Here is a 22063-nt window from a genome sequence, read left to right on the forward strand (position 1 = left end):
AGCCTCGCTGTGATGTCACAGCCTGCTCTGTGATTTCACAGTCAGCTCTGTGATGTCACAACCCACTCTGTATTGTCTAGGCCTTCTCTGTGACATCACACAGCTGCTCTGTGATGTCACAGAGCCCTTTTCTATGATGGCAGAGTCGTCTCTGTTACCTCACAGCCCATTCTGTGATGTCACACAGCCAGCCTGTGATGTCACAGCTGACTTTGTGACATCACAACCTCCTCTGTGGTGTCACAGCCTGCTCTGTGATGTCACAGCCTGCTCTGTGATAGCAGAACTCACTTAACATGTCACACAGCACCTCTGTGGGCTCACAGACCCACCCTGTGATGTCACAACACCTTCAGTGATGGAACACAGCCACCCTATAATGTCACATCACACTCTTTGACCTCACAGCTTGCTCTGCTCTGTGATGTCATACAGGCATCCTGTGATGTCACAGCCTGCTCTGTGATGTCACATAATAAACCAGTGATGTCACAGCCAACTATATGATGTCACAACCTGGTCTGTGATGTCACACAATAACAGAATCACAGAATTGCTGGGTTGGAAGAGACCTTTGAGATCATCAAGTCCAACCCATGCCCTAACACCACCTCAGCTAAACCATGGCACTGAGTGCCACATCCAGTCTTTTTTTAAACACATCCCATGATGGTGACTCCGCCACCTCCCTGGACAGACAATTCCAGTACTTTATCACTCTTTCCATAAAAAACTTTTTTCCTAATATCCAACCTAAATTTCCCTTGGTCCTGCTTAAGACACTGTCCCCTGGTTCTGTCAGTTGTTGTGAGGAGAGAGACCGACCCCCACCTGACTGCAACCACCTTTCAGGAAGCTGTCGAGTGATAAGGTCACCCCTGAGTCTTCTCCAAGCGAAACATCCCCAGCTTCCTCAGTCGTTCCTCACAGGACTTGTGTTCCAGACCCCTCACCAGCCTTGTTGTCCTTCTCTGGACACGCTCCAGCCCCTCCATGTCCTTCCTAAGTTGGGGAGCCCAGAACTGGACACAGCACTCGAGGAATGGTGCCAGTACAGGGGAGGAATGCCAAGCACACCAGTGCCAAGTACAGGGGGAGAATGACCTCCCTGCTCCTGCCGGCCACACCATACCTGGTCCAGGCCAGGAGCCATTGGCCTTCTTGGCCACCTGGGCACCCTGCTGGCTCATGTCCACCCTGCTGTCGACCAGTGCCCCCAGGTCCCTTTCTGCCTGGGCACTGTCCAGCCACGCCGTCCACAGCCTAGAGCATTGCAGGGGGTTATTGTGGCCAAAATGCAGGACTGGGCACATGGATTTATTAAACTTCATCTTATTGAACTCTGACATCTATCCAGCTGTTCCAGGTGACCCTGCAGAGCCCTCCTACCTTCCAACAGATGGACACACGCTCCCAGCTCAGTGTCATCTGCAGATTTACTAATGAAACCCTCAATCCCCTTATCCATGTGGTCAATAAAAATATAGAACAGAGCTGGCCCAGCACAGAGCCCTGAGGGACACCACTGGTGACTGTCCCCAGGTGGATGCAGCACTGCTCACCACCACTCTCTGGGCCGGCCATCCAGCCAGTTCTCAACCCACCACAGAGTGCTCCTGGCCCAGCCGTGGGCTGCAGCTTTTCCAGGAGTGTACTGTGGGAGACAGTGCCAAAGGATTGGCTGGATTCCAAATAGACACATCCACAGCCTTTCCTGCATCCACCTGGAGGGTCACCTGGTCATAGAAGGAGACCAGGTTGCTCAAACACAACCTAGCCCTCCTAAACCCCTGCTGGCTGGGTCTGACACCCTGGCCATCCTGCAAGTGCTGTGTGATGACACTCAGTGTGAACTGTTCCATGACCTTATGAGAGCGGCTTGGCAAGCTCATCTGCCAGCTCCCTCATCAGCCTGGGGTGGATCCCATCTGGTCCCATGGATTTATGAACATCCAAGCAGCTCAGCAGTTCTCTGACTGCCTCCTCCTGGATAACAGTGGTCCACTCTGCTCCCTGGCACCATCAACCAGCCCAGGAGGACAGTTGTCCCGAAGGCAAATCATCTTCTCACTAAAAACTGAGGCAAAAAATGGCGTTAAGCACCTCTGCCTTCTCCTCATCTGCAGTTATTAAATTCCCTTCCACATCTAATAAAGAACAAAGGTCGGTCTTACCTTTCCTTTTACCATTGATATATTTGTAAAAGCATTTTTTATTATTCTTTACAAAAGCTGCCATTTTAAGTTCAAACGGAGCTTTGGCTTCTATAATTTCTTTCCTATATACCCTAGCAAGACCCTTAAATACTTCTGGAGAGACCTGCCCCTCCTTCCAAAGATGATACATCCTCTTTTTATTTATAAGTTCCTTCAAAACCTCATTGCTCATCCAGACTAGATGTTTCTCTCATCGACTCATCTTTCGGCACACGGGGACAGTGTGTTCCTGAGCCCTTGAGATATCTGTTTTGAAGCTTGCCCACCTTTCCTGAACTTCTTTGTTTTTAAGGGCTGCTTCCCAAGGAACTCTCTGAAAAAGTCTCCTAAATAGGCCAAAGTCTGCCCTCCAGAAGTCCAATGTAAGAGTCTTATTAGTGTTCCTCCTGACTTCACCAAAATATTGAGAATTCTATAATTTCATGATCACTGTGCCCCAAGTGACCTCCAACCAGTACATCTCCCACCAGCCCTTCTCTATTTGAAAACAGCAGATCCAACATAGTCCCTCTCCTGGTGGGCTCACTCACCAGCTACGACAAAAAATTGTCCTCCACAATCTCTAAAAATTTCCTGGTCTGCCTTTTTTCAGCTGTATTGAGTTCCCAGCAGATGTCCAGCAGGTTGAAGTCACCTACAAGAACAAGGGCTGATGATCCAGAAACATTCTCTAGCTGCTTATAGAATGAGTTGTCCACCTCTTCCCAGCTGGGTGGACGATAACAGACTCCCAGTAGGATGTCAGCCTTGTTGGCCTTCCCCCTAAGTCTCACCCATAGACATTCAACTCCATCATCATGAGTTTCAACATTTGTAGCATCAAAAGCCTCCCTAATGTAAAGGGCCACCCCTCCACCTCTTCTCCCTTTCCTGTCTTGCAGCCATCCAGTGCAGCGCTCCAGCCATGTGAGTTGTCCCACCCTGTTTCTGTGATGGCAATTACATCATAGCTCTGGAGCTGCACCATGGCCTCCAGCTCTTCTTGTTTGTCACCCATGCTGTGTGCATTGGTGTACATGCACCTCAGCTGGGCTGCTGATTTCACCCCTAACTCAGGCTTACCACCCACGAGCCTGCTTCCAGACAACCCAGCTACATCTCCCTCCCCCTTCTGACCTAGTTTAAAGCCCTCTCAACAAGTTCTGCCAGTTCATGAGCTAAAATTCTTCTGCTCTTCACAGAAAGATGGAGCCTGTCTGGTCCAAGCAGGCCAGGTGCTGTAAAAGTTGCCCCATGATTAAAGAATCCCAAATTTGGCCAATGACACCAACCCTTGAGCCACTCGTTGATAATGTGAGCTCTCCTATTGCTTTCAGCGTTTTTCTCAGACTCCAAAGGGACTGAGGAAAAGACTGTCTGTGCCCCTGTCCTATTAACCACCTGACCCAATGCCCTAAAGTCCCTTTTAATTGCTCTGACACTCCTCTTTCAAATCTCATCACTGCCAGCCCAGGGTATCAGCAGTGGGTAATAATCAGAGGGCTGAATCAGCCCAGGCAGTGTGTCAGTGATATCCCGTACCCGGGCCCCAGGGAGGCAGCAGACCTCTCTGTGGGGCGGGACTGGTCGACATATGGGGCCCTCTGTTCCCCTCAGGAGGGAGTCACCCACCACGATTACCCTTCTTTCCTTTTTGATGTTAGAGGTGCTGATCTGTCTCACAGATGAATCATGATTGGGAGGCTCACTGGGCAGATAGATTTCTTCTAAACCATCTGGCTGACTCTCCAGATCCAGGGGATCATACTGACTCTGAAGTGGCCCCTGGCTTGGGAGAGGGGGTTGGGAGGGATTTTTATTATTACCTCCTCGAGTAGGTACCCACTCCCACTCCCCTTCATCAGCCAGGTGTCCTTCTATAGCCTGACAGTGGGAGGTGTGGGAGACAGCGGGAACCAAGGAGAGCATTGCTGCCCTGCCAGACCTCATGGAACCAAGGATCCATTGTGACACTGCAGGGCCCTGGGGCACCACGGTGCCATTTTGACACTGCAGGGCCCAAGGATCCAAGGAACTTTGTGACACCAGAGTGACATTGTGACACTGGGAGGCCTCACAGAATCATGGAGATCATTGGGACACTCCGGGGCCTCATGGAACCATGGTGACACCAAGTTGTCTGGGGGTGTTGATCTGCTGGAAGGCAGGAGGGCTCTGCACAGGGACCTGGACAGGCTGGATCCAGGGCCCAAATCCAACAAGGTGAGGTTTAACAAGTCCAAGTGCCGGGTCCTGCACTTTGGCCACAACAACCCCTGCAGAGCTACAGGCTGGGGACAGAGTGGCTGGACAGCAGCCAGGCAGAAAGGGACCTGCAGGGACTGATGGACAGCAGGCTGGACATGAGCCAGCAGTGTGCCCAGGTGGCCAAGAAGGCCCATGGCTCCTGGCCTGGATCAGGAATGGTGTGGCCAGCAGGAGCAGGGCAGTGATTCTTCCCCTGTGCTCAGCACTGGTTGGGCAGCACCTCGAGTGCTGTGTCCAGTTCTGGGCCCCCTAATTTAGGAAGGACCTGGAGGGGCTGGAGCATGTCCGGAGAAGGGCAACAAGGCTGGTGAGGGGTCTGGAGCACAAGTCCTGTGAGGAGCGACTGAGGGAGCTGGGGTTGTTGATCCTGGAGAAGAGGAGGCTCAGGGGACACAAGGCGGTGTCAGGGCACAGGCTGGACTTGATGATCTCCAAGGTCTTTTCCAGCCTGGCTGATTCTGGGATTCTCTGAAACCACCCTTGGAGCAGTTGCAGGGGGGGCCCTGGGCCTCCTCTTCAGAAGCTCCAGCAGCCCAAGTCCCTCAGCTCCTCCTCACAGCCCCAAAGCCCATCCTGTCAGTCCTGCAGAGCCTCTGCAGCCCCTCCTCACTGCCCAGAACAGGGAGCCCCACAGCCAGACACAGCAGCCCAGATGTGCCCCCCTGGCCTGGGCTGCCTCTGGCAAGGGAGCAGCACGAGGCACTGCAGGAGCCTGCAGACAATTCCTGCAGCACTTGTGGGATGATCCTGCTCCCCAAGGGCTGTTCCCATGGTGCCAAGTCAGGAACTGGAATGGGGAGTGGGGCCAGAGAGTAAAGGGCAAACAGGGATGGGCTGTGCACAGGGGAGGAAGAGGGGTGAGGAAGAGAAATAAATTTGTAGGAGGAAGATTAAAGAAAGCAAAGGTGAAGCCAAGGAAATGCTCCGGGCAGTTTGGGGGTGGCTGCCAGGCAGCCCTGGCTCTGAGCAACAGCGTCTGCAGTGGGACAGGAAACTCCCAGCTGATGGGAACAAACTTTCTGGCTGACTGCAGAGGCCAGGACAAAGCTGAGTGGTTTCCCTGGCATCCCCCAGCCTTTCCTGGCCCCAGGGGCTGATGGCATTTGTGCTCCCTCAGGTTCATGTCCCCACAGCAGCAGCATGGGGGTGCTCCCGCCTGCTGTGTGCAATGCAAACAGGGGCTCTTGACGTTTCTTTGTGGACAACATTAATATATAAAACAAAGAACCTACAAAAGGAAAACAACAAGAAGTATCAAAGACGACATTTATTAGAAGTGTTTTGCAGAAATTGGCCAGCAGTTTAATGTTCCCGAAACCATCCAGTCTATCAGTGTCCACACTGCAGCCTTGAGCTCCTGGTTCCTCAGGCTGTAGATGAGGGGATTCAGGGCTGGAGGCACCACTGAGAACAGAACTGACAGTGACAGATCCAGGGATGGGGAGGACATGGAGGGGGGCTTCAGATGAGCAAATGCTGCAGTGCTGAGGAACAAGGAGACCACGGCCAGGTGAGGGAGGCAGGTGGAAAAGGCTTTGTGCCGTCCCTGCTCAGAGGGGGTCCTCAGCATGGCCCTGACGATCTGCACATAGGAGAAAACCATGAACACAAAACAGCCTAAATATAGAAGAGCACTTAGTACAATAAGCCCAGCTTCTCTGAGTTTGCAGTGTGATCTTGAGGATCTGGGGGATTTCACGGAAGAACTGGCCCAGGACATAGCCATGGCACAGGGGCAGGGAAAATGTATTGGCTGTGTGCAGCAGTGCATTGAGAAAGGCACTGGCCCAGGCAGCTGCTGCCATGTGGGCACAAGCTCTGCTGCCCAGGAGGGTCCCGTAGTGCAGGGGTTTGCAGATGGACACGTAGCGGTCGTAGCACATGATGGTCAGGAGGGAAAGCTCTGCTCCCATGAAAAAGACAAAAAAAAAAACCTGTGCAGCACATCCTGTGTAGGAGATGGTGCTGGTGTCCCAGAGGGAATTGTGCATGGCTTTGGGGACAGTGGTGCAGATGGAGCCCAGGTCGCTGAGGGTCAGGTTGAGCAGGAAGAAGAACATGGGCGTGTGCAGGTGGTGGCTGCAGGCTATGGCGCTGATGATGAGGCCGTTGCCCAGGAGGGCAGCCAGGGAGATGCCCAGGAAGAGGCAGAAGTGCAGGAGCTGCAGCTGCCGCGTGTCTGCCAGTGCCAGCAGGAGGAAGTGGCTGATGGAGCTGCTGTTGGACGTTTCTTCACTCTGGGAATCATGGACTATTGAAAGAAGATATTGACAAGACGGGAAAGATTTCCGTGTCATTCCTATGTTTTTTTATTAGGAATCCCCCCAAAAATACTTCTCCTTGTTGGCTGAACTTTGCTCAGCCTTTTTTCACTGAGGTCCGGTTTGTGCTGCTGCCTCATCTTTGACACTGTTCTCAGCCTGAACACTGGGGAGCCCATAGGGAAAACAGGGCTCGCTGTGCCCCAGTGCAGTCAGACCTGCGGGTCCCACACAGGAGCCCTTTGCTCATTTCAGCTTCCTCTGTTTCAGGGTGATCAAACTTCCAACGTGCTTGAACAATAAAGTGGCCTTTTTGAAGACTTCAGTTTCATTGTCAGCATCTCTGAATTCTTCTACCTTTCCCTGTGCAGCTGGAAATGGAGGGATACCAAGGGTTGGTCTGGCTCTCTGTTTTTTTTGTCAGTGCTACCCAGAGTGCTTTTGTGACAGGAAACTCAGACTTTTTGTCACAGGCATCATGATTAGCTTGAAATGCTCTCAAGTCCCTGAGCACTAAGTCACAGAGAATTAAAGCTGCACAGGCCACTTCTGCAGTGCTCAAACACAGCCCTGTTGCTGCTGCCGCTGAATCAACTGACAGAGGCCATCACAGAAATTGCCTCTGGAATGTCAAATCAAATGAAAAAATCCACCAGGAGAAAGAGAAGCCAGAACTTCTCAACACACTTCATTGTTTCTTCTGAGCAGCAGCAGAAAATGGAGATGCCCAGAGATATTTCCAGCTGCTGCTGATCCCAGTGGAGCCCAGCCTGCTGCCCTGTCCCAGCTTTCCCACCCTCCAGCAGACGCCCTGGTTCCCTGCAGGTGCCGTGGGATGGCACTCAGGAGGATCTGCTCCAAGGCCTTCCCCTGGAGCACGCTCAGGCTGCCAGGCCTATGGATCCTGGATCATCCTTCCCACCGAGCCTTCCTGTGCACGGCTGTTCCATTTGCACCTTTGCGCTCAGCTCGGACTTCTCCACTTCACCAGGAGTGCTGGGAAAGGATGGAGAGCAGCCTGGCAAGCTCTTTCTGCAGCTCCCTCTTTACCCTGGGGAGGTAGAACATTCCACAGGAAAGCAACTGGTGCCACAAGGAGCGGGTGGCCTCAGGCACCTTTGGGGATGGAACAAGGCCTTGGTTTGACATAAGTGAGCACAAGCAATTCACATGAGTAAACAAGTAATTAGCACAGACATGCCTAAGTACTTAGCAGCAGTTAGCATAACAAAAACCTGGTGGCCTAACTTGACATGAGAGTGACCTGACAAAAAGCTTTAGACACAGTCTACCAGAAGAACTAAGGGCAAGTGTGGAATCAGCCCTGTGCAGGGAAGCCCTGAGGAAGACTTTGTGCTGCTTTGGGGCATCGAGACCGCTCCTGGCCAGGGCCTGGACATCAGCTTCAAGTATGGGAATCTGACACAATGTATTTCTAACCGCCTGCCTATGGAATCACCTCAGCAGTGTAAAGATGGATGGTGTTTTTGATACAACTCCTACATCAACCCACTGAAATTTATACATGGTGAAGAAACATTTCAGTGGGTGCAGACCCCTGCCCTCCTGCCAGGTCAATAAAAGGGCTTTTGGCTGACAATGCATTTGTGAGCTGATTTGTTTGAATGAGGGAGACCCCTCAGGACTGCTGTATCCTGAGGGAACACCGTTGGCCTTGACCTGTAGGCACCTGCGCAAGCTTAAAATCCTGCCTCAGCTTCCAGGACCTCTCTTGGCCAGCATCCTGACGTGGATGCAGGACAGCTGTGAGGCACTGCTGGGACCCAGCGGGACAGGACCGGCTGTCTCGTGTCCACGTAGCACCCCTCACACAGCCAGGGCCATCCCGAAACCAGACAAACACTCACGTGTCAGCACAGGGGAGCAAGGAGCACTGGGCTCCTCTCAGGGTATCTCAGCTGGGCTCGCTCCACAACACACCCCCACTTTCAGGCCTGCTGATGCCCAGCTGCCAGAAATGCCTACCTTGTTCTCTCCAGGGTGCACAGGGAGAGCCAATGAGCAGGATGCCTTGGGAGGCAAACCTTCCCAGCCTTTTCTGAGGCCAGGGACACACCAAGATCAGCCAAGACTCTCCACGCTGCCTGGCCCACCCAGCCCAACTCTGTGCTGGCCCTGGGCCACAGCAGCTTCCACCAAGCAAGAGCCACATGCACATTGCCAAGAGTTGAAACACAGCAGACAGGGAAGAGGTGAAAAGTGTGTGTGTAAAGGCCTTTTGATTCACAGCTCTCAGAGAGAGCTCTGGGGCTCACGGCTGGACAGAGATGCTCCTGCTCACGCCTCCGTCCAAAGCGGGGAACACACCCTGCTGCAGGTGCTTGGGTTGGTCTCTGCAGGTCCAGGCGGATGCCAAACCTGCTCTTCACAGCCTTCTCCCTTGCCCTGCCCCTCTGCCAAGTGCAACGGGCCTCAGGCAGTGAAAGGACCACAGAGAGCCAAAGGAGGACACTTGCACCTGCCTCGCTGGGAGCTCCCTGGGAAGCACTTTCCTTGAGAAGCAAGCCGCTTTCCTCCAAAGGCATTTCCCCAAATGTGTAGCTGTCCTGGGGAACATCAACACACTCTCAAGAAAAGCTGGCAAGGCTGAATGGCTTCAGGTCCTTTCAGGACAGGCATTCCAGCTGTAGCTCATATTCTCCCAAGTGCGTTTCCAGGTGGAGGTTCAGAGGGGCAGCCCCAGGCCCTCTACAAACACAAGCTGCCCGCTGCCTCTTCACCTGCCTCAACTCCTGCCTGCGGTCACTGCAGCAAAACCAGGCTGTTCCAGCCAGAGCCCTGTTCCCGCAGGATGCTCTTGCCAACACCTTCCAGGACTCTCCGCTGTGCATGCAGCACTTTTCATGCCAGCTCTCAACAGTGGGATTTGAGGGGCAGCAAGGACAAATGTCACAAACCTGTGTGACACTCCAGATCCTCATGGAACCAGGGGGCCAGTGTGACACTGTGGGAAGTTGTGGAACCAAGGGGATCACTGTGGCACTGTTGGGGCCCATGGAACCAAGGGGCCAGCGTGACACTGTGGGGCCTCATGGAAACAAGAGGCCATTGTGAGCCTGCAGGGCTGTAACACCCCAGAACACTGAAATGCTGGGGGTCACCAAAGGTTTCTTTACTTGAGTTTGGTGCACAGGAGAAACACCAACCAGATATTCTCACCATGGCCAGATGAAAGAGTTTTCTTGGTAGGAAGGGACCCAGCTCTTTAGTGAATGGCCCACACAGGGATTGAACCCACAGCCTCAGTGATACCAGCACCATGCTCTAACCAACAGAGCTAAGAGATCAAAATAACAAAATTTTACTGACAAAATATAGACAATCAAGGAACTTGAGCAAAGGGTTTCATACAACATCCACTGCAGCAAAAAACTCTTACCATAGCATTACTTTGTTAACTTAGCCCACTTTACCTAAAAACCTTTAACCCTTAAGATGATAAGTTACCCAAAAATGTTCCAGGTAAGCAGGATTAGAAGAAGAAGAAATAGAGAACAACAGAAAGACAGAAGATCTGTAGAAAGACACACACATAGATACAAACTGCTCAGGTTCCAGCATCATTAACAGAGGAACCCCAGGAGAAGGCAGGATCCAGACCATGGGCTGGCCTCGTGCTCCGGCTTTTAAACCCCTGGGCCTTCATGGGCCCGCCCCTGGGGTGGGACTGCCAGTTGCTTGTCCAATCAGAGCCAGGTTAGGCACCAGCTGCTGGTGTGTGATTGACTGACAGCTGGGCCAATCAGAGCTGGGGTAGCACTGCCCCTGCTGTGTGATTGATTGACAGCTCAGCCAATCAGAGCTGGGTTAACACCGCCCCTTCCATGTGATTGACAGCTGTGCCAGGCCAGGGCTGGGGGTGGGGCTCTGTCCCACCACAAACCAAGGCCTGACCCGCTCCTGGCCCCACACGGGCATTCCGAGCATCCCAAGGTGTCTCGGGACATCGATCTCATCCAGCCTCTGACAGTGACCACGGTGACACTACAGAACCTCATGGAGCCATGGGTCAGTTGTGACACTGTGCTGCCCCATGGAATCAAGGAGACCATTGTGAACACGGGGGCCCCAAGGAACCAAGGGTCCATGGTGACCTTGTGGAGCCCGCAGTGTCACAGAGGAGCCGTTGTGACACAGCGAGGGCGCATGGAGCCCAGGAGCCATTGTGACACATCAGGGCTTTGTGGAACCACGAAGCCATTGTGACATTGCAAGGCCCCATGGAAGCACAGGGCCATTGTGACACTGCAGAAGCAAGGGGAACACTGTGACACTCCAGGGCCTCATGGAACCAAGGAGACCAATGTGACACTGTGGGGTCACACGAAACCAAGGGAACATGGAACAGGTCTGGCTGGCTGGGCCTCCAGGGGACCACCTGAGAGGTCCAGCAGACCTTGGCATGTCGATGGCTGCTTCTCACCTGCCCTGAAGCACTGGGGCTCTGGGCTTTCCTTCCTATGGGAGAGAACTGGCCTTCTCCTCCAGTGACCTTGGGCCAAAACCAGGATTACTCCTCCAAATTTCCTTATATGCAAAGATTGTTCCCAGATAAAATCTGCCAGGAGAAACAGGTCTGGCTGCCCTGGCCACCCAGGGGCCACCTCTCATCTGCCTTTGAGACACTGGGACCATGTGCTTTTCTTTCTTATGGGAAAAAAACATCCATCTCGACCAGGCACCCATGGCCAAAATGGGGCATCTGCCTCCAGAATTCCCTATATCCAAAGATAGCTCCCAGACAAAAGCTGCCAGGGGAGGCAAGTCTGGCTGGCCTTGGCTTCCTGAGGACTGGCACTCATGTGCCTCTGAAACACTGGGGCTCTGTGCTTTCCTTGCTAATGAAAAGAACTCTTCTTCCTGTCCAGGCGCCCACAGCCAAAATCAAGATTCCACTTCCAAAATGCCCTGTGTCCAAGGATAGCCCCTAGAGGAAAGGTGCCAGGACAGACAAGTCTGGCTGGCTTGGCCTAAGGGTGGCCACCTCTCATCTTCTTCCAGAACACTTGGATTTTGTGCTTTTCTTTCCTATAGGAAAAAAACATCCATCCTGACCAGGCGCCCATGGCCAAAATTAGGATCCCACCTCCAAAACTCCGTACATCCAAGCATTGCTCTCAAGTGAAAGCTCCCAGGACAGACAGGTCTGGGTGTCCTTGGCCTCTTGGGAGCTGCCTCTCACCTGCCTCTAAATACTGGGGTTTGATGCTTTCCTTCCTATGGAAAAGAACCGTCCTTCTTCTCAAGGTGTCCATGGTCAAAATGGAGATTCCTCCTCCCAAATTCCATATATCCAAGGAACCCTCCATGACAAAATCTGCCAGTACCACCAAGTCTGGCTGGCTTGGCCTCCCAGGAGCCACCTCTCTCCTCTTCTGCCTTTGAAACACTTGGGCTCTGTGCTTTCCTTCTTATGGAAAAGAACCGTCCTTCTTATCTATGCAGAAATGGCTGAAATTGGGGTTCCAGCTCCCAAATTCCCTATATCCAAGGGTTGCTTTCAGACAAAAGCTACCAGGACAAAGAGGTCTGGCTGGCGTAGGCCTCTGGTGGCCACCTTTCATCTGCCCCTGAATCACCGGTGTTCTGTGCTTTTCTCCGTATGGAAAAAAATTATGCTTCTCCTCCGGGTGTCCATGTCTGAAATTGGGATTCCACTTCTAAAATTCCCTATATCCAAAGGTTGTTCCCAGCCAAAATCTGCCAGTACCATCCATTCTGGCTGGCCTTGGCCTCTGGTGGCTGCCCCTGCCACACTGGGGCTCGGTTCTTTCCTTCCCATGGAGATCACTGTGACACGGTGGGGACCTCATGGAAGCAAGGGGATCATTGTGGCACCACTGGAGCCCATGGAACCAAGGGGCCATGGTGACACAGCGGGGCTTCATGGACCCAGAGACCATTATGACTCTGTGGGGCCTGTCGGAACCATGGAGGCCATTAGGACCCTTCAGGGCCTCGTGTCACCAAGGGGGCATTGTGACACCTCAGGGCCTCATGGAAGCAAGGGACCATTGGGACACAGTGGGGCCTCATGGAACCGAGGGAACATGGAACACGTCTGGCTGGCTTGGCCTCCCAGGGGCCACCTGACAGCTCTGGCTAATGTTAGAATGCCAAGGGCTGTCTCTCATCAGCTCCTGGAGCACTGGGGCTCTGTGCTTTCCTTGCTATGGGAAAGAACTGTCCCTCTTTTCAGATGCCCATTGCTAAAACTGGTAAGCTCCCTTAAAAATTTCCTCCCTGCAAAGTTATCTCTCAGAAAAAAACCTGCCAGCTCTGGCTGGATTTTGCCTCTGGTGGTCACCTCTCATCTGCCCCTGAAACAGAGGGATCTGTTCCTTCCTTCCTGTGGAAAAAAATACAGCCTTCTTGCCAAGGACCATGGCAAAAACTAGAATTTGCCCTCCCAAATTCCATATATCCAAGGATCGCTCCCAGACAAAAGTAGCCAGGACAGACATGTCGGGCTGGCCCTGTCCTCTGGTGATTTTCTTAGGCTGTGAGCTGAATGTTTTCATTTGAAAACAACTTGGAGAGGGCCCAGAGATCTCTCAAGGTGGGGTTTTGGGGCCTCAGGCACATGACCACTACATATGGACAAAGGAGCTCTGTGCTCTGTGCTGTTGTGCTGGTTTTGCATCACAGAAGTGATGATCTAAGAGAAGCTGCTAGCAGTTTCCTCTGTGTCTGACAAAAAAAAAACAATCAGTAATTAGCTTTGAGAGCTGACAATCTGTTAAACCACTAAGGAAACTGCACACGCCTCTGTGAAGACACAAGTTAAAGATGGAGAAGCCTGGCTGGGTCTGTTTCCCTTCTGGCCAGCAAAGAGGTGACCAGGCCGGCACAGCCCCCGTCTCAGCCAGGCCAGGCCGGGCGGCTCCTGCCGTGGGGCCGGGCCCCTTCCCAGGGAGCCGCCAGGCCCCATCGGCTGCCGGGCAGGGCAGGGGAGGCCGCGGGGCCGAGGCCGGGCCGGGCCGTGGCTGCGGTTGCTGACATCTGGCCGCTACCGACCCTGCCCCGCCGCCAGCCCGGGCCCAGCCAGGATCCGCCGGGCCCCAGGAGCAGCCCCGGGCCGGCTTGGCCAAGGTTCTGCCGCCCTTGGGGTTCGCCCGCAACCAGCGGGCAGGGGGAGGAGAAGCCATGGGCCCCAGCCGTGCTGCTGCTGTGCTCTGGCCTGGCTGCTGAGATCCTGGCCCTGCCCCAGCGCGGCCCAGCCTGACACAGCCCCAGCGCAGCCGCTGCAGAAACCTCCATGGTAAAACAGCTCCGGCCGCAAGTACCGAGCCCGGCCGGGGTCACGGAACCATCTGCAGGCCCCGGCTGAGATATTGACTCTTCCAGTGCTTCCATCCTCCCTCGAGTGAGAGAAAAGGACAAAGTGCAGGCACACACAGGAGCAACATGAAGACACCGAGGTCAGTGAAGAGGATGTTGAGTCCCAGATGGGAGGGATGAAGAGATGCCTTGATCTTGGGGCTGAAATCCTCTGGTAACGCTATGGAGAAGGATGTAATTGATACATCAGACTCTCTTTTTCCCTATAACACATTGAAAAGAATTGGCAGATGACTTGTTCAGCAAAGGCCTCCATGCTAATGTAAGGAAATGTTGAAGTAGCTGTGATCCCATGAGAAGTTTGAACAATGAAAGACAGCAGAGTGATGAGAACCTATGCCCCCAGGGAGAGAAGAAGACCTCTGTTTCCAGAGATGAAGATGATTTCAGAAATAAGTGAAGAGAACCTTTGCTCTTAAACAGCTCATCTGTAAACTAATACCTCATAAGTTGGCATGGCCCATAAACACAGCTGTGGGAAAAGCTGTGAAAAATGGGAGGGACTTCACCATTGCAGGCAGCTGCTTTTCATGGAAATGAAAAGCCATGAGATAACTGTTTTCTTGTGGAGAAGTCCACATAACATTTACAACAGGAACTTCTCTCCCTAAGTGAACTGAAGAAAGACTATTCTAGAGGTGGAAAGCTGACTGAAAATTTTAGGTTTTGTCTCTTTACATTGTCAGGTTGTATGGAGAGAGGAAGTGTTCGGAAAGTTTTGTTCTGATTCTTCTTACTCTTTATTCTACTTACTATAAATAAACTTTTCTTTATACCCTTTTAAAGTTTTGAGCCCACTTTGCCTTTCTCCTAATCTTATCTCAGAGCAAGAAATTAGTAAGTATATTCTAGTGAGTGCCCTGGTAATTAGCCAACACTGAACCCACCACAGTAATTAACACATTTGCCGAGAAATCTCAAATTGGAGAAGCAAAGCCAATACAAAATCTTCCTGATGAACTGCCTCAGACAAGAGGGAAATCAAGGCACAGGGATGGTTTCTCAGGATTTGTTTGTTCCTCATGAGCCCCGTGGTGCATTTGGAGCTGAGCCCTTGAACCTCAGGGCCCGAGAGGAGATTGCACAAAACTTTCCAGGAGCCAAAGTCAGAAGAAAACCCCAAAGTGTCTCAAAGCATAAATGGGACCACTGAGGTCCATCCCCAACACAGGCTCCTCATGGACTCCTTGGAGGAGAGAACAGGAGGCCAGGATGGCACAAAAACTTCATGGCTGGAGCTTTTCCAGGAGGCCCCAGTGCCTCAGGACAAGGTGTCTCCTGACAGCCCTTGGTGGCACAGACCCTGCTGTGCCCCAGGGCACCAAGACTTGGCTTCTCTTTGTCCCCACCTGTCATCAGTGCCTCCAGTTCTCTGCTCTGCCTGGGGCCTGGGGACACTTTCTCAGTCGTGTCCCTCAGTGGGACCCATTGTCAGGGTCCGCAAATGCATGCAGGGTCCCTGATAGGTTCTTTTTGGAGATCTCAAAGCACAAAAGACACAGCAGGGGACACAACACTTTGCTTAAACAAAAATGCACTTTTATTTAGTGCCAACAACTGCGATAGTGGGAGAGAAATAAAGAGATAGAGTGAAAGATAGAGAAAGAGGGGAAGGGGATTATAGCTACCAGTCTGAAGAGACGAGGCCCTCGGAGCTTGACGAGATGCTCATAGGCTGTCTTCTCCAGGTGGGGTCCGGACAAAGTCATCAAAACTCCTTCAGTCTTTTATAGGGTTCCTCAAAGCGGGTGGCATCTGGCCAAAGCGGCAGCTCTCCTGGCTACACGGTGGGTGTGGACTCGTTGTTTTCGGAACCAGTCGCAACCGTCGCGTCGGTGCGGGACCAAGGGTACAGGACCGAGGGTACAGGACGAACTGATTAGGGCTCAGTCCACCATGACCAGTCCATTGTTCTCGCACTGAGTTCCCCTGGCATCGCATACCAGTCCTTAAGGCTTGGCAGACTTTCCACCTCAGCCAGGCTAGAGCTACTTTCAGGGACTAGGGTCTCAGTCCTTGGAGACAGTCGTGAGGCAAACATGAGGGATTTTCGGACAGACCCTGACAACTGTCTGCATCTTCAAACACCTTGGCTACAGCAGCAGGAGTTCCTTTCACAGCTGTTAACAGCAGCCTGAACTTTGCAGCCCCAGCAGAGCTGCAAAGCCCCTCTGTCCGTCCCCAGTCACTCTTGTATCACCTTTCTACTGAAATAAGCTTTGTGTGAACTCTGCCCAGGTTGGCATCCCTCTGCTCCTGGCAGGAAATGGATACTTCAAACAATTTGTATTAGTTCCACGGAGGAGTTTGGGAAACTCCTGTTCTCCCTTAGCAAGAAAAAAGTCTTGGTTTTGTTTTAAAACAAAAGCTTATTTCAAGCTCACTTTGGAAGTGACTGAGTTTCTCTCGGTGGACATAATTTTAACACTTAGAAACAATGAAAATGTTGGGTTTGTTCTAAAGTAACAGCTTATTTCAAGCTCATTTCTGAAAGAACTGAGTTTCTCTGTGCTTTTAATTAAACCACCGAGAAACAGAATGTATGGAAGTAATTAACATTTATCAGGACTAGTAAGTATTGGGGTAAAAAGAGTAAAGCGTTGACAGTATTCTTTATGAAAACATTCTCTAAATTCAGTGTCTTAGACAAGAAAGAAAAAACCTCATCTCCAGTCTCCGGTGCACCTGCTGTCACAGCAGATCCTCCCCTCTGCCACAGTCTGCAGGCACTGATGTGCCTGTGCCACTCCCCTTCCCACAGAAACCCACAGCAATCTCTTGTCCCCAGGGGATCAGGCTGGAGCAGTGGCTGAAGGAGAAAATAGCATGTCTTTGTTGGGCAGCAGTAAGTTGAGTCTTTTGGGAAAAGGCACAGTTGGTGATGCACTAATTCAGAGCAATCCGTATTTTGCATTTGACATGGGAGAAACTCCTCAGACAGCCACCAGAAATAATACTTGCTTAATAGTAGTTATTAGGTGGTTGACAGTTTTCCATTTATATTTTTGCTTTTAGATGAGGTCTGTTTTGTTGAAGGATTTGGTGTTTGGAGCTTTGAAGCAAAACATTTTTGTTTAAGATATGACTAATATTTTAATTTTTTTTTTATAACATGTTTCTGGGCTCCTGTGTAGAGATAAGAACATAAAAGCCTTGATAAAAATACTTACAAAATTGGCCTGAAATACTTCTTTCCTAGTGTTTTGATGATAGGAGCAATATTCACGTGTTCTAAACAAGTCACGTTGGAGGTTGTGAGGTACCAGATGCTACACAAAGAAAAAGCTCTTTCTAGAAAACTGATTATCTGAAGGGGGGAGGCAGGGGAAGGGAAGGCAACGAAAGTGACCTCAGTGCCTTGCCCATCAAGTTTGTCAGGAATGTGGGGACATCCCAGATCTATTATACCTACCAAGGTGCAGGCCTGTGGATCCCACTTCTTTGTTTTACATCCTAATTTCTCTTCCCTGTGTTCCTGCACTGGAAGGAGCAGACACACAAAATCAGAGAACAAGCCCTGAGCAGGGAACAAAGAGCAGCTCTTGAGGCTAATTCGTCTGGGTCTCACTGCGATCAGCTTTTGGCGCTGATGCAGAGCTTTTCATACACAAGGGCTTTTCAAAGGTTGGAGATGCAAATAGGTAGAATGTCTTCCTCAATGCGCCTGCAGCCTTTGAACTGCACCTGACAAGAACAGCCCAGGAACGGCCCCGCCCAGTGCGGCTGGGCGCGCGCGGGCCCGAGCGCAGCGCCCCCCTCAGGCCGCGCGCCGCCGGCGCAGCCGCGGCCGTTGCGCCGGGGCCGTTGTGGCGACAGCCGGCGAGCGGCGCCATGGCGGAGCTGCCGCTGCCCGCCGGGCTCAGAGCCAGCGCCTTCCCCGCCAAGCTGTGGCGCCTGGCGAACAGCCCCCGCGTCCGCTCCGTGCGCTGGGACAGCCGGGCCCGGGGGCTGCTCATCCACCGCTCCCTCTTCGAGCGGGAGCTGCTCAGCCCGGGCGACGCCCGGGGCCCGGCCCCGCACACCTTCAGGGCCACGCAGTTCCGCAGCTTCGTGCGCCAGCTCTACCGCTACGGCTTCCGCAGGGTGCCGGGCCGGGTTGGCTCAGCTGCGCCGGGCGATGCCGGGGCTTGGCTCCACTACGGCAACCCCTGCTTTCGCCGCGACCCGCCCCGACCTCCTGCTCCGCATCAGGCGCCGGAGCGCGGCCAACAGGCAGCGGCCGGCGGCGGGGCGGGAGGGCCGCAGGCGCCCGCCCCGCGGCTCCCAGCAGCTCCCCGGGGCGCGGCCGCTGCCGCACGGGCGGGACGGGCGCAGTCGCTTCCAGCCGCTCTCCAGGGAGCGGCCGCCGCTGCCGCCCGGGCGCCCGCCCAGCGGCTTCCTGCTGCTGCACAGAGAGCGGACGCTGCCGGACGGGCGGGAGCTGCGCAGCCCCCGGCCTGGCCGCTTCCAGCCGCCCCCCGGGCAGCGGCCGCTGCTCGCCCGGCGCCCGCCCTGCGGCTTCCACCTGCTGCACAGGGACCGGCCGGTGCCGGCCCGGCGGGAGGGACCGAGCCGCTTCCAGGAGCTCTATGGGGAGCGGCCGCCCCCCGCCGAGCGAGAGCTGCTACGGATCCCGCCCTGCGGCTTCTTCGGTTTCTACGGGGAGCCGCTGCTGCCGCTCGGGCGGGAGGGGCCTCGCAGCTGCTTCCAGCAGCTCTACGGGGGGCAGCTGCCTCCGATCGACCGGGAGGTGCTCAGGATCCAGCCCTGCAGCTTCCAGCAGCTCCACAGGGAGCAGCAGCCCCCAGCCTACGACCCGCGAGGTAGGAAAAGAGTTGTAGCCTTGCTTTTCCCCAAAAGGTCATGAAAAGTGACTGTTTGAAGTATTTTTCCACAAGGCTCTGTCCTTCTCGGCCCAAAATTCTCAAGCTTATTTAGAAGGGGCACCTAGAAAGGCAAAAGATTCTCTGCCTGGTTTTCCTGCCTGCTTCCTGTGATGGTTGATCCAAGGCAGCAACAGAGATCAGTGTCTCAGAGCCACATTGTGGAGTGTGACCAATGTCTTTGGATTCTTGCAGCCACCTCGGGCACTTCAGCCCCCAGCGCTCCACCTGGCAGTGCAGGTTGTGCAGCATCGACGGCCTCTGGCTCAGCCTTGAATGCACCTGGTGAAGAGCAATTGCCACCAGTGGATCTTGGCTTGGCCGTCGAGCAAATGATCCGGGAGATCAGGAGATCCCTGCCTGAAAGGTCTCCCTCTGCTCAGGTAACCCATTGGAGGGGAATGGAAGAGGCTGGGCTGAAAGCTTTTGAACGCTGTTACATGGAGAAGGAGAGTAACTGTATCCTTGATGTGATTCCAGCAAAATACTGAATGTTCTTTAGTTTTCTTTTTTTTCTGTTGTTCTTTCAAGGGCAATAAGAATGTTGCCCCTGAGTCTTCAGGAGGGGAGCCTGTGAACCGGGCTGCAGCAGAGGAAACTTCATCTGGCACCGAGAGCTGCGAGAACAGTTCCCCAGAGCCCGAGGAGCCTGGTAAGGACAGAGCCCCCGTTGGTTTAGAGAGGTGTGAGACGGCTGCTTTGAGCCTGCCTCTGGCAGGAAGGGAGACGAGAAGAGTTGAGTTCTTGTCTGCAGGGTTGGTGCTTCCTGGTGCCTTTAGTTCCAAGGCACATGCACAACCTGCCCGAGCCCTGCCCTCCACGCTTCGCCAGAGGCTTGGGCACTGAGTCCTCTGCTGTGGCAAGAGAGCAGGGAATAAACCTGACCTTGTGGGAGTTGTGCCACCAAGCTGGGTGTCCCAGTCTGGTTCATACCTCAGCCCCCAGCAGCCTTCAGCCATTTCAGTGAGGACTGTGGTCTCTCTGTCACTGGGACTGTCTGTGTTTCAAGCTCTCGTGGGTGCCATTTGCACTGTGGGTGCTGAGACTTTATTAGAATACTTAAATACTTTACACACTTCCGTTTTGACAACTTGGAAGGATCCCTGTTCTTTATAGAGCAGGCTTGAAATTGCCAAGTGAGAGTCTGCCTTTCAGGCCATCTTTTAATGTCCCTGATAGAAGGACAATTGGTGCTCAAGGGGCGCTTGAACAAGGGCCAGTATTGTCTCAGTGTTCCCTTTGCTTCCCAGATCCCGTGTAATCAACGTGTCCAGGAGGGCTGCCCTGTGTGCCAGGAAGAGACAGAGGGAGAGCCTGTGACCATTGGGCAGGTAGAATTCCTCTGTCTCTAGTTATATTTATAGATGTGTATAGTTCTATTTATTGATATATGTTGTTGTCTTTATAGATTTATGTAGTTACATTTATCTATCTACATAGACAGAGATCTGTCTAGTTAATTTATTTTTAGTTTTAGGTGTATATATTTACATTTTTAGATGTGCAGTTATAGTTGTAGATGTCCGTAGTTACATTTATACATGCATATAGGTGTAGGCCTCTTTTTATACATCTGTATAGGTGTAGGCCTCTTTTTAACCTCTTCTCCTGCTCTGCTTCCTCCCTCACCTCTTGCTTTTCCCCCGTGCCCCCTGTGTCCCCTCTCCCTGTGCTGGGTCGGAGCTGGCGGCCGGGCCGGGCGGAGCAGCAGTTCCAGCCCCGGGTGTCCCTGGAGCGGTGGGAGCTGCTGGTGGCCCCAGGCACTGTCCCCTGAGGAGCTGCTGAAGGACGGTGAGACTGAGGGGGCTGAGGGGGCGGTGACGCTGAAGGGACGGTGACCCTGAGGTGCTGCTGGGGCTGAGGGCTGTGGGGCAGCCGAGGGCGATGGTGGCACTGAGGTGACAGGGAAGTGGCACAGGCCGAGGGGTGGCGGGTCTAGGGGGACGGGATGGGTCAGAAGGGACTGAGGGGCTGAGAGGACTGTGAGGGGCTGAAGAAACTGAAGGGGGCTGGGGGTTTGCCGAGAGCATGGCGGGGCTGAGGGGATGGAGGGGGCCGGCAGGGAGCACAGAGGGCTCCGGGACTGCAGCTCTGCCAGGCCTTGGAACCAGTTGCAGAGCCTCCGCTTTTGCCACAGCTGCAGGGGAGACCTTGAGGACAGCCGGAGACTGACGGGAGCCAGCAGGGAGAAGCTGAAGGCCAGCAGCAAGAGCAGGGAACGGGGACCTGCTGCTGCCACGCTGGAGAGAGCCCGGGTGAGGCCCCAGGGCCGGGGAGGCAGGGTGGGGCTGAGGGTGGCGTGGGCTGTGGCCGTGGGCACTGCCCGGCGGGGCAGCAGCGGGCCCTGCCCGTGCTGGGGCTGCTCAGCGCAGCTGCCCCGGCCGGCACAGGGGCTGTCCTTGGGCAAGGCAGCTGTGCCGGCAGGGCCCGGGAGCTGTGCCGGCTGTGCCGGGCTGCCGGGGCTGCGGGACAGTCCCGCCGCGGCTGCGCTCACCACAGCCTGGCCCGCTCGGCTGCTTTTTCTTTCTAACCCTCCTGGGGAGGCTCTGAGATCTTCCCTTCCCTGATGGAAGTGCAGCTGCTGCCAAGGAAAACGTCCCCATACTGACTCAGTGCTCCCTTTGCTTCCCAGCTGTGCCATCTGCCGTCCCTGTCCAGGAGAGCTGCTCTGCACGGGAGGAAGAGCCCGAGGGAGAGGCTTTGAAGATGGGGCAGCTGGGATCCCTCTGCTTGCTGTTCTGTTTAAAGTTATGTTGCAGTGATGTTTGTATTGATGCAGTTGGATGGGTATTTACCTTAGAACAGTGATATTTGTATATTTATAGAAGGGTTTGGTTTCTATATCTATTGATATATATATATGTATGTATGTGTGTTGTGTGTAGCATGTGATGTTTATATTTACATCTGTAGACTGTTATACTTGTATGTGCATTTATGTATATGTGCATGTACATATGTATTTAATTTTATTTTAAGATGTATGGAGGGCATTGTTGTATAAGTCTATTGATTGAATTCTTAGTGTAGGGCTATTTAGAGAGGGTATGCGTATTTCTGTATTTCTATATGGGCTGTACACTTGTAGAAATATGTAATAAATTAAGTTGTTAAA

The 22063-nt window shown here is 53.3% G+C and overlaps 2 long non-coding RNA genes across 2 annotated transcripts in view; one reads left to right on the forward strand and one right to left on the reverse strand.

Moving 5' to 3' along the window:
• The window catches only part of LOC137463945 (uncharacterized), a 223569-nt gene extending 211208 nt beyond the window's left edge, over window positions 1-12361 (reverse strand). The window contains exon 1 of the long non-coding RNA XR_010994035.1: window positions 11561-12361. This is a non-coding gene — a long non-coding RNA (uncharacterized lncRNA). The remainder of the gene's footprint in view (window positions 1-11560) is intronic.
• Window positions 12362-20595: 8234 nt separating this feature from the next.
• Window positions 20596-21693, forward strand: LOC137463937 (uncharacterized). Its single transcript, XR_010994026.1, has 3 exons — window positions 20596-20739; window positions 21086-21203; window positions 21581-21693. It is a non-coding gene; the product is annotated as an uncharacterized lncRNA (long non-coding RNA).
• Window positions 21694-22063: the final 370 nt, after the last annotated feature.

The sequence above is a fragment of the Anomalospiza imberbis genome, chromosome 32 (assembly GCF_031753505.1).
Source record: "Anomalospiza imberbis isolate Cuckoo-Finch-1a 21T00152 chromosome 32, ASM3175350v1, whole genome shotgun sequence".
Taxonomy (NCBI): Eukaryota; Metazoa; Chordata; class Aves; order Passeriformes; family Viduidae; genus Anomalospiza; species Anomalospiza imberbis.